General features: G+C 39.8%; 1 protein-coding gene and 1 pseudogene across 7 annotated transcripts in view; one reads left to right on the forward strand and one right to left on the reverse strand.

Moving 5' to 3' along the window:
* Nucleotides 1-13323, reverse strand: part of EPSTI1 (epithelial stromal interaction 1) — a 115977-nt gene that overhangs the window by 47140 nt on the left and 55514 nt on the right. The gene's annotated exons all lie outside the window — the stretch shown is intronic.
* Nucleotides 4621-5725, forward strand: LOC129464035 (palmitoyltransferase ZDHHC4-like; annotated as a pseudogene).

Consider the following 13323-nt stretch of genomic DNA (forward strand, 5'->3'; position numbering starts at 1 on the left):
AGTGATGAATGCCACGTCCAGTACTAACTTATTAGAAAATTCCCATGCATGTGCCTCCACACATTGCTCTCCTGGCTGGAACAGAGACAGCCCTCAAGGAAATGCTGGAAATTGTGCGTTGAAGGTGGTGGAGTCTCTATCAGTTTTGGTTCCTAAATACCTGAGTGGAGGAGGCTGCCTTTCAAATTATGATACAATGATATTTTAAAAAGCAGTCTATGCTTTTTGTGAATTCACTTATATGTAGTAAAATTAGAAACACTTGCCAAGTGAGAAGAGCAGCTCCTGGCATCCAGGAATTGATCTGATGCTCACGTCTAAATCTCAGTGTTATTATAAACTGATCTGATCCGACACTGAAGTTAAGCCTTGTTCCATTGTTGGATGTAAATAGTCACACAGAATATCCACTTCACACAGGGTCATCATGCAATCCACAAAGTACCAAACATCATCTCCTCTAAGTGAATGACCGCTACTTCTTCACTAATTACAGCTTCATAGTCACTCTAGGTCCTTCCTATATGTAAGATTTATTGAGATACCCAATCATAAAATTGTCCCCACATTCTGATGGCACCCAATCCAGAGCAACTCCCTGCCTCCGTAGACCCTCCCCCAAATTACCCAACCAAAGCACAAATCCTATAGTAGGGTCTTTCTAACATTTTCTCACTGAGATAACTCACCATTCCCTATGGTATGCATTTTCCTTTGCTGCAAAGAGTAATAAACCCAACTTGTTCAACTACAGGTATGTTCCTGGTAGTTTTTGGTTAAAGCACATTGACAAATGTTACATACCAGGACAGTGGTTACTGCTAGGGAAAGACAGAGAAGGAAGGGATGAGGGTGGAGGGATAGCTAGCTGTCTCTGTAATATTTATTTTTTTAATTAACCAAATATAAGTAATATCTTAACAATATGAGCTTAGTGGTTGATACATATTTTCTGTGTGTTTGAGATGTTTCTCAAATAAAAAGGGGGAAAAAAAACCCCACACAGACTATGGTGGTGTTTACTAGGGAAAGACTTGGCAGATACCACTCCAGATTTCATAGAACAATAGTTTCCAGAATGCCAGTGGGAAGACCAGCGTGGGGCTGGCTACATGAGAATCATCTGTGGTGCTTCCTAGAAATTACTGGACTCAGGCCTTTGACTCTAATTGAGCATGTCTGGAGTGGGATCCGGGAATCTGCGTTTCTTAAAAGCACCCCTGGTGATGTTAAGAACTACTACAGTGGTACAGATGGATATTCAATATGCATAATTATCTTAAGTCTACATGACTCTGACTTATGAATAATTCATGTTATATAACACATTTGGAAATAAAACCTCGGTGTGTCTTAGGAACTGTCTGTATAAGTACAATCTAATAATGCATTCTACATGTACTTTGCAATAGCTTCACAAACCTGAACTTTGCCACCATGAGGTTTAGGTAAGTAATCATTCATACATGCATGCATACATTCATGCAGGCAACAAATATTTCCTGAGTCTCTGCCATGTGCTTAGCAATATGGGTTATAGGACAATCTAAAGAAGTATTACTTTGCTCAAGTCAGTTTCACATAACCGGGTATGAGCAAATGACATTCACACACCTATAAGCACTCACAGCGCCCATGTAAGTAAGAGAGTGAGAGAAAATCTACTGGGATACACAAACCCATTTAAGAAATCACAAGAACAAGATTTACAAAACAAAACATGAAAGTGAGTAGTAATGCTGGGAGAACTTTGTACTTAATCAAAGTAATCAAACTATTGCATACACTTTACGGAATTCTTTCCCCTCATTTATCTGGTCTTTAATGATTTAATTTTTAATTGCAAAAGTAATACATACATACGAGTCAGAAAATAGAATAGAAATTAGATAAAAATATAAAGAAAAAAAGTGAAGGTTCTACTTAACACCTCTCTCAACCTGACTCCTTTCCCCAAAGGACAACATCATGAATTGTCAGGTATGTTTCCTGATTGTTTTCTATTAATTGATAAGTATCTTTAAAATTACATACAAATGAATAGTGGTTTACTTTGGGGGAGGATAATTAGGATAAGGCAGAGAAGGCCAGCTGTTCTCTAAAATGTGTTTCTCTGCTTCCTGCATATATAGCTAGACTACATTTCCCAGCTCCCACACAATTAAATGTGACTTAGGAGCATATATCTGCATTCTGGCCAATGAAATGTGAGTAAATGTATGGGCCAGGCTGAAGTGATCCACATCAATAACCTCTCACAGCATTCTTAATACTCTTTCCTCCTTCTGTCTGATGATGGTAACTTAAGTGAGCCTGCAAGGCATTTGCAAAGGAGAGTAGAGCCAACTTTTGCCTGCAGCTTTTAATGCCAGGGGGCGAAAGCTAACCTGACTCAAACATCAGCCCTGGATCATTCCACAAAAAAGATATAAACTTCTTGTTCTTTAAGTCACTGAAATTTTGGTGTTTATGTTTTTTAACTACAGCTTTTCCTACCCTAAACTAACAGATTTTTTTCTTTAAGTGGGATACTATATTTTGTTCTGAAAATAGATTTTTGTCATCTAACCACATCTTTGAGATTTTTCCATATTTATAAATATATATCTTATTCCTTTTGGCAGCTGAATAGCATTTTATGATATGGATATAATACATTTAACATTCTTATGGATGGATATTTACGGTTTTTTCCAGTGAGCATCCTGGTATATACATCTTGTGCAAATATGTAAATACTTTTCTAAGATATACACCTAGAAGTAGAATTTTATTCTAATATAGGTTCCCATAAATAGATATGCAATTTTTTGTTTTTGTTTTTTGAGACAGGGTCTCACATTGTTGCCCAGGCTGGACAGCAGCTTTGACCTCCTGGGTTCAAGTGATCCTCCTACATCAACCTCCCAAGTAGTTGCGACTACAGGAGCACACCACCATGCCTGGCTAATATTTTTCTAGAGGTGGAGTCTTGCTGTGTTGCCTGGGCTGATCTCAAACTTCTGGCCTCAAATGATCCTCCCACCTCAGCCTCCCAAAGTATTGGGATTACAGGCACAAGCCACTGCACTCAGCCTATTCATGATTAAACCATGCTTAATAGTGCCAAGCTGATCTACACAAATTTATATTTTCACCAAAAGTTAACTTTATGAAAGTGGCAATTCAGAACCACAGCTAACCTTCTTTAAGTACTAATCCTATCCTGTCTTACACATTCCTGTTTATCTCGGTCACCTCCAAGTGTCCCAGTCTCACCCATCATTCAATATCACTCAGTCTCTCAATCCCACACTGCCCCATATATCTACCACTTAAGCCCCCACACCTCCCTCTAGCCTTCCAAACCTTTCCAAGGGGGCAAAAATCTCTTGATCTTTAACCAAGAATTAACAACTCAGGACTCTTAATCTCATGTCAGAAAGTCTTCCTCAAATACAAAATCACCATTAGGCAAACATCCAGGTAAAAAAAAAAAAAAATGTTGGCAAGATTCATTTACGTAGGCTAAAATCATTGGGCAAATGTTTGCAGATAACAGGATATTGGTATAGTCTTAAAGTATCTCCCCCAAGACATTCATCAATTATAAAGAGAAAAACAATAACTTAACAGTGGAGATCACCTTACCAAATGATCCAAGTAAATATCACCAGTGATAAGGATACTGACCATCATGTATCCTCTGATGTGATGCACTGAGAAGGACACGGCATCACTTCTGTAATTTTCTTGTTGGAAATTCTAACTTCAAGCTATTCATGAGAAAACATCAAACAAACCCAAATTGGGGGAAGTCTACAAAGTAACTATCCATTACCCACTGAATGTGTTAAGGTCATGAAAGAGAAGGGAAAAAATGAGGTACTATCACATATTGGAGGAAATTAAGGAATCATAATGACTGAATGTTTTATGTGATCCTGAATTGGATCCTGAAATAGAAAAGGAGCACTGGAGGGAAACTGATGGAATGTGAATAAGGTCTGTAGTTTATATTAAAGTATTGTACCAATGTTAATTTTCTGATTTTGATCATTATACGATGGTTATATAAGATATTAATGTTAGCTAGAAGAAGGTTTTATTGGAAACTATTTTTCTACTATTTTTGTATCTTTTCTCTAAGTTGGAAATTATTTCAACTTAAAAAGTAAAAAAAAAAAAAAGAAAAAGAGTCTGCCTCATTTTCCCACATTGTCTGAAACCTAACCACCTCTTGAGAACAGTACTTCCCATGACCCCCGGAAATGGAGCTATTTTACTTCTCATATACATATTCCTTGGTGCCTGAAAATGAAGCAGACATCCTGTTTCCTCCCAATCTACTTCCAGACCATTACTTCCCCCATCACTTGCAAAACATGTTTGCTCCTATAGTACCCAAACACAGAATACACCATCCTCTTTGCCAACCTTCTGGTCAACCATCTCTCATTTGTTTAAGATTTCAGCCTTTGGTGCACCCAGGAGGTGTGGGCATAATGTAATTGGCAGTTGGTCAAGGCTGGTGCCAGACCCAGCCTCCTGAAGGAACCATGTCCTGCAGCTTTGGGTGCTACTGGTCATGTGAGGCACACACTGCTGCCCAAGAGGAGCTGCTCTTTGAATTCTCTGTGGATGTTGGGAGGAGGAACACCAGAGCTGCTGGCTGCAAATTATCCAAACAAGAGGAATACCCCCCAGCATGGACTTCCTAGTTCTCTTCCAGCTCTACTGGCTTTGGCGCTAGTTGGTTATGTTACGATCTGTTTTTGCTAGAAAACTCATGATTTGAAATGCCTGGTCAGGGCAGGAGCACAGATATTTTCCTATATAATTCCAGAATGTCTTCAGAAAGCCATGTAAAAATTGCTTCATTACCTCTTCCATACATGAAACCATACCTTCATTATCCTTCACCTGGTCTTCCAAGGGATGGTAAATACTGAATATACCTGGGAAATACTTGGCTACTGTCTAAAGCTAGTTCTCCTGTATTACCTTCATCTGCCCTATCTGCTTCTCATTGTAAACCCATTTATTTCCACCCTAACTTGTGTAACTGATTCTGGCATTATAAGAAAAGCAAATGAATTATTTCTTCAAGTTTATGAATTCGATGAAGTGATGTTTCTAAAGAGGTGAGGTGCTCTACTTATGATTTACGAACACCAACTCGATCTAAGCACTGACTGCAGTGTGTGCGCCATTTTGACCATCATTGGGTTTGGTGAACAACTGCATCTGGGCTTGGAACACCAGTTATTAACACTTTCTCATCTACCTCTTGATGTTGGCGGCCTTGGCTGCTGCCATGGCCATTGTGAGCACTGCATTTCTGGTCGACTTGGTGGTATTGTTGGATTTGTACTAGACTTACATTGACGACCTTGGACACTTCCAGTTTATGGACTTGATTTTTCTTATTCAGTACCTGTTCCTGACCTTTCCAACAATTGTCTTCATGCTGGGGTTGTGGCTGGGGAGGACGTTGTAATGATCCTGAGCTTCCTCCTGGGTAGCTAGCTGCCTGTGCTTTGCTCTGTACCTGGTTGCCACCAACCAGACTACTAATGAGTGGTTCAGAGGTGACTGGGCCTCATGCCAGCATTGCCCCCTCATGGCCTGGCCCTCATCAGGAAAGCCCCAAATCTACCATAACGTTCGCTCCCATGGGCTCTGGAGCAACCTTTGAGAGATCTTTCTACCTGCCATTCCATATCATGAGAGAAAGAAGAAATAAGAATGGAAGAAGTGTCACTGCCTTTTAAATATAGTATGCATTTATTTATTTAATAAAAAACCTTCAGCCTTCCTCCCTATCTTGACTACCGTCAACATGGATATCCTATGTGCTGCCCCCCCACCACAGGCTGTGTTTCTTGATTTCTTGGTCTCCAGTAGCTCTTCTTCGCTCTGCCTCAGCCACACTGCCAGGGCCATACCCTGGACATTGTTGTCATGAATAAATGTCCTCTCTCCAAACTATCTGACAAATTCCATTCCTGAACACAACTTTCTGTCATTCCATATTCTTCTCTCAAGTACTATCAATATAACAACATTCCAGTCTCTCTAGGATTTCCAAACCACTGATTCCCCACCTCTTTCTAACCATCAGCTCCCATCTATTTTAATTCTTGTGCAGCTTAGAGCCCATAGTCCATTTTTTAAATCTTTCCCTTACAAATGCCTTTCTTCCTCTTCTCCCTGCCTCCATCATACATATCTGGAAAAATCTCAAACCTAGGTCAAGTCAACCATCTGCTTTCTCTGAGTCTGCACCAGAACAAGTAAATCAAACTTGGGAAAAATAATATATCTGGTGTTTTGGGATGGGAGGTATGAAGAAGGATGGAGTGATAAAGTAGACTGGCTTCAAATGAAGTCCATTAACTCTAGCTTCATCCTACCGAATTCTTCTACTCCATTTCACTCATAAATTCTTTTTTTTATTATTTTTTTGAGACACAGTTTTGCTCTTGTTGCCCAGGCTGGAGTGTAATGGCGCGATCTCAGCTCACTGCAACCTCCATCTCCTGGGTTCAACCGATTCTCTTGCCTTAGCCTCCTGAGTAGCTGGGATTACAGGCACCCACCATCATATCTGGCTAATTTTTTGTATTTTTAGTAGAGACAGGGTTTCACCATGTTGTCCAGGTTGGTCTCAAACTCCTGACCTCAGGTGATCCGCCTGCCTCAGCCTCCCAAAGTGCTGGGATTACAGGTGTGAGCCACCATGCCCAGCCCACTCATGAATTCTTCTCCTGTACCTTTAGTTTGTTCTCAGTTCTCAGCTGACAATCTCCTCATACTTCATTGAGAATAGAGAAATAAGTCTTTCATCTTCTCAACACAAAATCTTTTAAGTCTTCCTATATCTGTACCTATCTTCCTTTAACAAAAATGTAAAGAGTGCTTCCTCAATTATAATAGGGGAAGTACTCTCCTTTTAATCATTGACTAATCATTAAGCATTGGTTATATATACTCAGGAACCTATTCATATATTCTTTCTCAAGTTTATTTCTTCTGTCATCTCCTTGTGTCTAGTCTTCCCCTCCTCTCCTGGATCGTTTCTATCAGCATACAAACATGATCAATTTAAGAAAACTTTTGATTCCACAGCCTCATCCAGTTACTGCCTCATTTCATTGTTCTCATTTTCAGATTATTCAAGAGTTACTGATAAATGCCAAATCTATTCCCATATCTCCATTTACTCATAAGTCCAATTCAATCAAGCTCCAGTTCCATCATCACACCCAAATCATTCATGTCGAGATCACAGCCATTGTCACTGGTCCTCCTCTCATTTGACCTTTCAATACTAGCGGAGAATTGACTAATTTCTTCTTCTGGAAATATGTCTGTCCTGTTTTCCATGATACCACACTCTTAATTTGCCCAACCTCTCAGATGTCCTTTCATATCTACCCGAACTCTACATGATAGAGCTCCTCTGTATTTGGTCCTGGGCCCTCTTCTCAAAACTGCAATTTCATCTTAAGTGACTTTATCCATTTTCATGGCTTTCTATTTACATGCTAATAATTCCTAAATTTATATTTCCCACATATCTGCTCAGTGAGACCAAATTCATGTGTACAACTGCCCATTTGATATCTCCAAACCATCTCAAACTTAAACTCTTGATATTTTTCTAAATATGTAAACTTAAACTTAACTTAAACTCTTGATATTTTTCTTCCCAAACCTTGGTTTTCACCTAGTAGCCCCCACCTCAGTACATGGCATCACTACACCTCCAATACTTCAAGTCAGAAACTTGGGAGTCATCCTTGATTCTTCCTTCTTCTTCATCCCCAATATCAATATGTCCTATTGAACTTACATACAATATGTAGGTATAGTCATATGTCAGAGATATTGTGAGTTTGGTTCCACTGCAAAAAAGCAAATGAAATATAAAGTGAGTCACATAAATTTTTTTATTTTCCATTCATATAAAAGTTGGGTTTACACTAGATTGTAGTCTGTTAGGTGTGCAATGGCATTATGTCTTGAAAAATGTACACTTTAAAAATACTTTATTGCTAAAAAAAATGCTAACATCTGAGCCTTTGGTGAGTTGTAATCTTTTTGCTGGTGGAGGCTCTTGTTGATACCTGCTGACTAATCAGGGTGGTAGTTGCTAAAGGCCAGAGTTGCTGTGGCAATTTCTTAGAATAAGACAATGAAGGCCGGGCGCGGTGGCTCACGCTGGTAATCCCAGCACTTTGGGAGGCCGAGGCGGGCGGATCACAAGGTCAGGAGATCGAGACCACGGTGAAACCCCGTCTCTACTAAAAATACAAAAAAAAAAAATAGCTGGGCGTGGTGGCGGGCGCCTGTAGTCCCAGCTACTCGGAGAGGCTGAGGCAGGAGAATGGCGTGAACCCGGGAGGCGGAGCTTGCAGTGAGCCGAGATTGCGCCACTGCACTCCAGCCTGGGCGACAGAGCAAGACTCCGTCTCAAAAAAAAAAAAAAAAAAAAAAAAAGGACAATGAAGTTTGCCACATCAATTGACTCTTTCTTTCATGAAAGATTTGTGTGTATCATGCAATGCTGTTTGACAGCATTTCACCCATAGTAGAACTTCGTTCAAAATGGAAGTCAATCTCTTAAACCCTGCCACCATTTTATCGGCTAGGTTTATACAATATTCTAAATTTTAAGCATTTAATCAATGTTCACAGCATCTTCATCAGGAGTAGTTCCCATCTCAAGAAATCCCTTTCTTTGCTCATCCGTAAAAAGCAATTCCTCATCCACTGAAGTTTGATCATAAGATTGCAACAATTCAGTCACATCTTCAGGCTCCACTTCTAATTCTAGTTCTCTTGCTATTTCCACATCTGCAGTGACTTCCTCCACTGAAGTCGTGAGTCCATCAATGTCATCCATGAGGGCTGGGATCAACCTTTTCCATATTCCTGTTAACGTTGATATTTTTACCTCCTCCCATGAATCACAAGTGTTCTTGATGGCATCTAGAATGGTAAATCCCTTCTAGAAGGTTTTAATTTTAGTTTGCCCAGATCCATCAGAAGAATCACCATCTATAGCCTTTAAAAATCTATTTCTTAAATAATAAGATGTGAACATCAAATTTATTCCTTGATCCATAGGCTGCAGAATGGAGACTGCATTCGCAAGCGTGAAAACATTAATCTCCTTGTATATCTTCCAGGCATCTCAAACTTAGCATGTCTGACCTTGAACTTCTGATATTTTTCTTCCCAAACCTTGGTTCTTGGTTTTGATATTTGGTTTAGAAATACTGCCAAATATCCTAATAGGTATTAGAACCAAGGTTTGGGAGAAAAATATCAAAAGTTTAAGTTTAGCCGGGCACGGTGGCTCAAGCCTGTAATCCCAGCACTTTGGGAGGCCGAGGCGGGTGGATCACGAGGTCAGGAGATCGAGACCATCCTGGCTAACACGGTGAAACCCCGTCTCTACTAAAAAATACAAAAAAATTAGCCGGGCGTGCTGGCGGGCGCCTGTGGTCCCAGCTACTTGGGAGGCTGAGGCAGGAGAATGGCGTGAACCCAGGAGGTGGAGGTTGCGGTGAGCCGAGATCACGCCACCGCACTCCAGCCTGGGGGACAGAGAAAGACTCCGTCTCAAAAAAAAAAAAAAAAAAAAAAAAAGTTTAAGTTTAGATTTGCTAACTTTGAGATGCCTGGGAAATATACAAGGAGATTAATGTTGTTTTCATGGGTGATTAGGTGCATTGTCAACAAGCAGCAATATTTTGAAAGGAATCTTTTCTTCTGAGCAGGTCTTATTAGTGGGCTTAAAATATTTAGTAAACCATGATGTAAACAGAGGTGCTGTCATCTAGGCTTTGTTGTTCCATTCGTAGAGCATACACACAATTTAGCATACTTTTTTAAGGGCCCTAGGATTTTCAGAATGGCAAATGAACATTGGCTTCAACTTAAAGTCACCATCTGCATTAGCCCCTAATAAAAGTTAGCCTGTCTTTCGAAGTATGTATTGACTTCTCCTCTCTAGCTATGAAAGTCCTAGATGGCATTTTCTACCAGTAGAAGGCCATTTCATCTACATTAAAAATCTGTTGTTAGGCTGGGCGCAGTGGCTCACCCCTGTAATCTCAGCACTTTGGGAGGCTGAGGTGGGCAGATCACCTGAGGTCAGGAGTTCAAGACAAGCCTGGCCAACATGGTGAAACACCATCTCTACTAAAAATACAAGAAATTAGTTGGGCATGGTGGTGGGTGCCTGTAATCCCAGTTACTCAGGAGGCTGAGGCAGGAGAATCACTTGAACATGGGAGGAGGAGGTTGCAGTGAGCTGAGATCGTGCCACTGCACTCCAGCCTGGGAGACAAAGCAAGACTCTGTCTCAAAAAAAAAAAAAAAAAAAAAAATCTATTGTTTAGTATACACACCTTCATCAATGATCTTAACTAGATCTTCTGGATATCTTGCAGTTTCTACATCAGCACTTTCTACTTCACATTGCATGTTTATATTATGGAGCACGCTTCTTTCCTTAAACCTCATGAACCAACCTCTGCTAGTTTCTAACTTTTCTTTTGCAGCTTCCTCATCTCTCTCAGCTTTCATAGAATTAAAGAGTGTTAGGGCCTTGCTCTAGCTTAGGTTTTGGCTTAAGGGAATGTTTTGGCTGGTCTGATCTATCCAGATCACTTGAGCTTTCTCCATATTAGCAATACAGCTATTTTGCCTTCTTATCATTCACATATTCACTGGAGTAGCATTTTTAATTTCCTTTGAGAACTTTTCTTCTGCTTCACAACTTGGCTAACTAGTGCAAGAGGTCTAGCTTTTGTCCTATCTTGGTTTTTAACATGCCTCCACACTGAGCTTAGTCATTTTTAGCTTTTGATTTAAAATGAGAGAAGTGATATTTCCTTTTACTTGCATGCTTAGGGGCCATTGTAGGGTTATTAATTGGCCTAATTTCAGTATTGTTGTGTCTCAGGTAATAGGAAGATCCAAAGAGGAGAGAGAGATAGACAGGAGAACAGCCAGTAAGGAGAGCAGTTAGAACACATGCAACATTTATTGATTAAATTCACTGTCATTTGTGGGCAGGGTTTGTGGGTCCCCAACACAATTACAATAGTAACAACAAAGATCACTGATCATAGATCACCAAATCAGATGTAATCGTAATGAAAAGGTTTGAAATATTGTACAGATTACCAAAATGTGACACTATGACACAAAGTGGGAAAATGGCACCAATAGGCTTGCTCAACACAGGGTTGCCACAAACTGACAATTTATAAAATTTTAAAAAATGAAATATCGGCCGGGCGCGGTGGCTCAAGCCTGTAATCCTAGCACTTTGGGAGGCCGAGGTGGGCGGATCACGAGGTCAGGAGTTCGAGACCATCCTGGCCAACATAGTGAAACCCTGTCTCTACTAAAAAAAATACAAAAAAATTAGCAGGGCGTGGTGGCAGGCACCTGTAGTCCCAGCTACTCGGGAGGCTGATGCAGGAGAATGGCGTGAACCCGGGGGGCGGAGCTTGCAGTGAGCCGAGATGGTGCCACTGCACTCCAGCCTAGGGGACAGAGCCAGACTCTGACTCAAAAAAAAAAAAAAAAAAAAAATGAAATATCTGTGAGGTGCAATAAAGCAAAGTGCAATAAAACAAGGCATGCCTGTACTTTTCTCTGCACTGACATCATTTAAGCTGAGCTACCACCAACTCTTATCTGGACTACTGCAGTAACATCTTTAGTAGTTTCTCCATTTCTTCTCTTGCCTTCTCAAATCTATTCACAACACAGCAACCAGAGTAGTCATTTCTTTCTGAAAAATAAAAATCTTCTACAGGTTATCCCTGTGGCTTGAAAAAAATGCAGACTCTGTGCCATGGCCTGCGTGGTCCACTTGACCTGCCTGGCTCCTGCCTGTCTTGTCAACTTCATGATCTCTTTTTTTCTCTTCAGCCCAAACACACCAGCTTCCTTTCAGGTTGCTGAGTACCCTATATGGCATTGCCTCAGCCTAGAACTTTCTTTCTCTTTCTCAGCATGGCTGGTTCCTTCTCATCCTTTTATCTTCAGTTCAAATGTCATTTTCTTGGAAAGTCGGGTCCTACCTATCATGCTAAGGAGATGTTCCCTTCCTCGTCCCATTATGCTCAGTCACTTACCCTATCTCTAACACTATGTTCCTTCATAGGAATTGTTCGAATCCTACACAGTTATCCTACACAGTTCTTTGTCAGCTTGTCTATTAATTTCCACATTTGCTCATGGAGCCATATTTGCTTTATTCACAATATATGCCTAGAACCTAGTATAGTGCTTGACACACACCAAGTGCTTATTGGTTTAGAGGATTTTTCTGTTTAGAGTTTTTAAGAGATAGGGTCTCTCCTGTGTCACCCAGCCTGGAGTGCAGTGGCGTGATCATAACTCACTGCAGCCTCAAACTCCTGGCTCAAGCGATCCACCTGACTCAGCCTCCCAAGTAGCCAGGACTACAGGCACGTGCTACCACACCTGATTCATGCTCATTGTTGAATAAATGAAAGCTCCTTCCCTAATGTGAAGTGTTATCAACCCATTGATATTTTTGCCACTGTAATAATAAAATCTATATTTGTGTTTCTCTAATCATTAGTGAAGCTGAATATTTTGATTCCTATTTCCTTTTTTAACTGCTTGTTCAAGTAATTTGCCAATTTTTGAGTTGTTATTTTCTTATTATCCTATAAACATTCTTAGTGAAATTAAGCCTTTATCCAGTATGTTTGATGCAAATATTTTTTCCTAGATTATTATTTACTTAAAATGTTCTTCATTACATCTTCTATCATGTATTTTAAAATTTTTTGTACTTAAATCTATGGTCTCTATGGCTTCTGAGATTTGTATATTGCTTAAAAAGGAGTTTCTACCCCCAAAGTATAAAATCATCCTTTATTACATTTTTATTGTGTTGATTCAATACAAATTGTCAAATTGTCTATTCTTTTGACATTGGTTTGAAAGAAATACTTTCATTCATAGTTAAAGTCCTAAATACTGAATTTTTATATAAACATGGGTCTACTTTAGATTCTCTATAGCATTCAATAATTCAATTCATAGATTGATTACAATGCCAATAACAGTTTGTTATTCCAACCAGCTTTAAAGTTTTTAGTCTTTTATCTCAGAGCAATTTCAGTTTTGGTTTTAATTTTTCCCCAATAGTCATTTTAAAAGATAGTTTAAATTTTTTAATTAAAAAATTAGCTGGGCCTAGTGGTGCACACCTGTAGTCCCCCTACTTGGGAGGCTGAGGTGGGAGGATTGCTCAAGCCCAGGATGTCAAGGCTACAA

Source organism: Symphalangus syndactylus, chromosome 15 (assembly GCF_028878055.3).
Source record: "Symphalangus syndactylus isolate Jambi chromosome 15, NHGRI_mSymSyn1-v2.1_pri, whole genome shotgun sequence".
Classification (NCBI taxonomy): Eukaryota; Metazoa; Chordata; class Mammalia; order Primates; family Hylobatidae; genus Symphalangus; species Symphalangus syndactylus.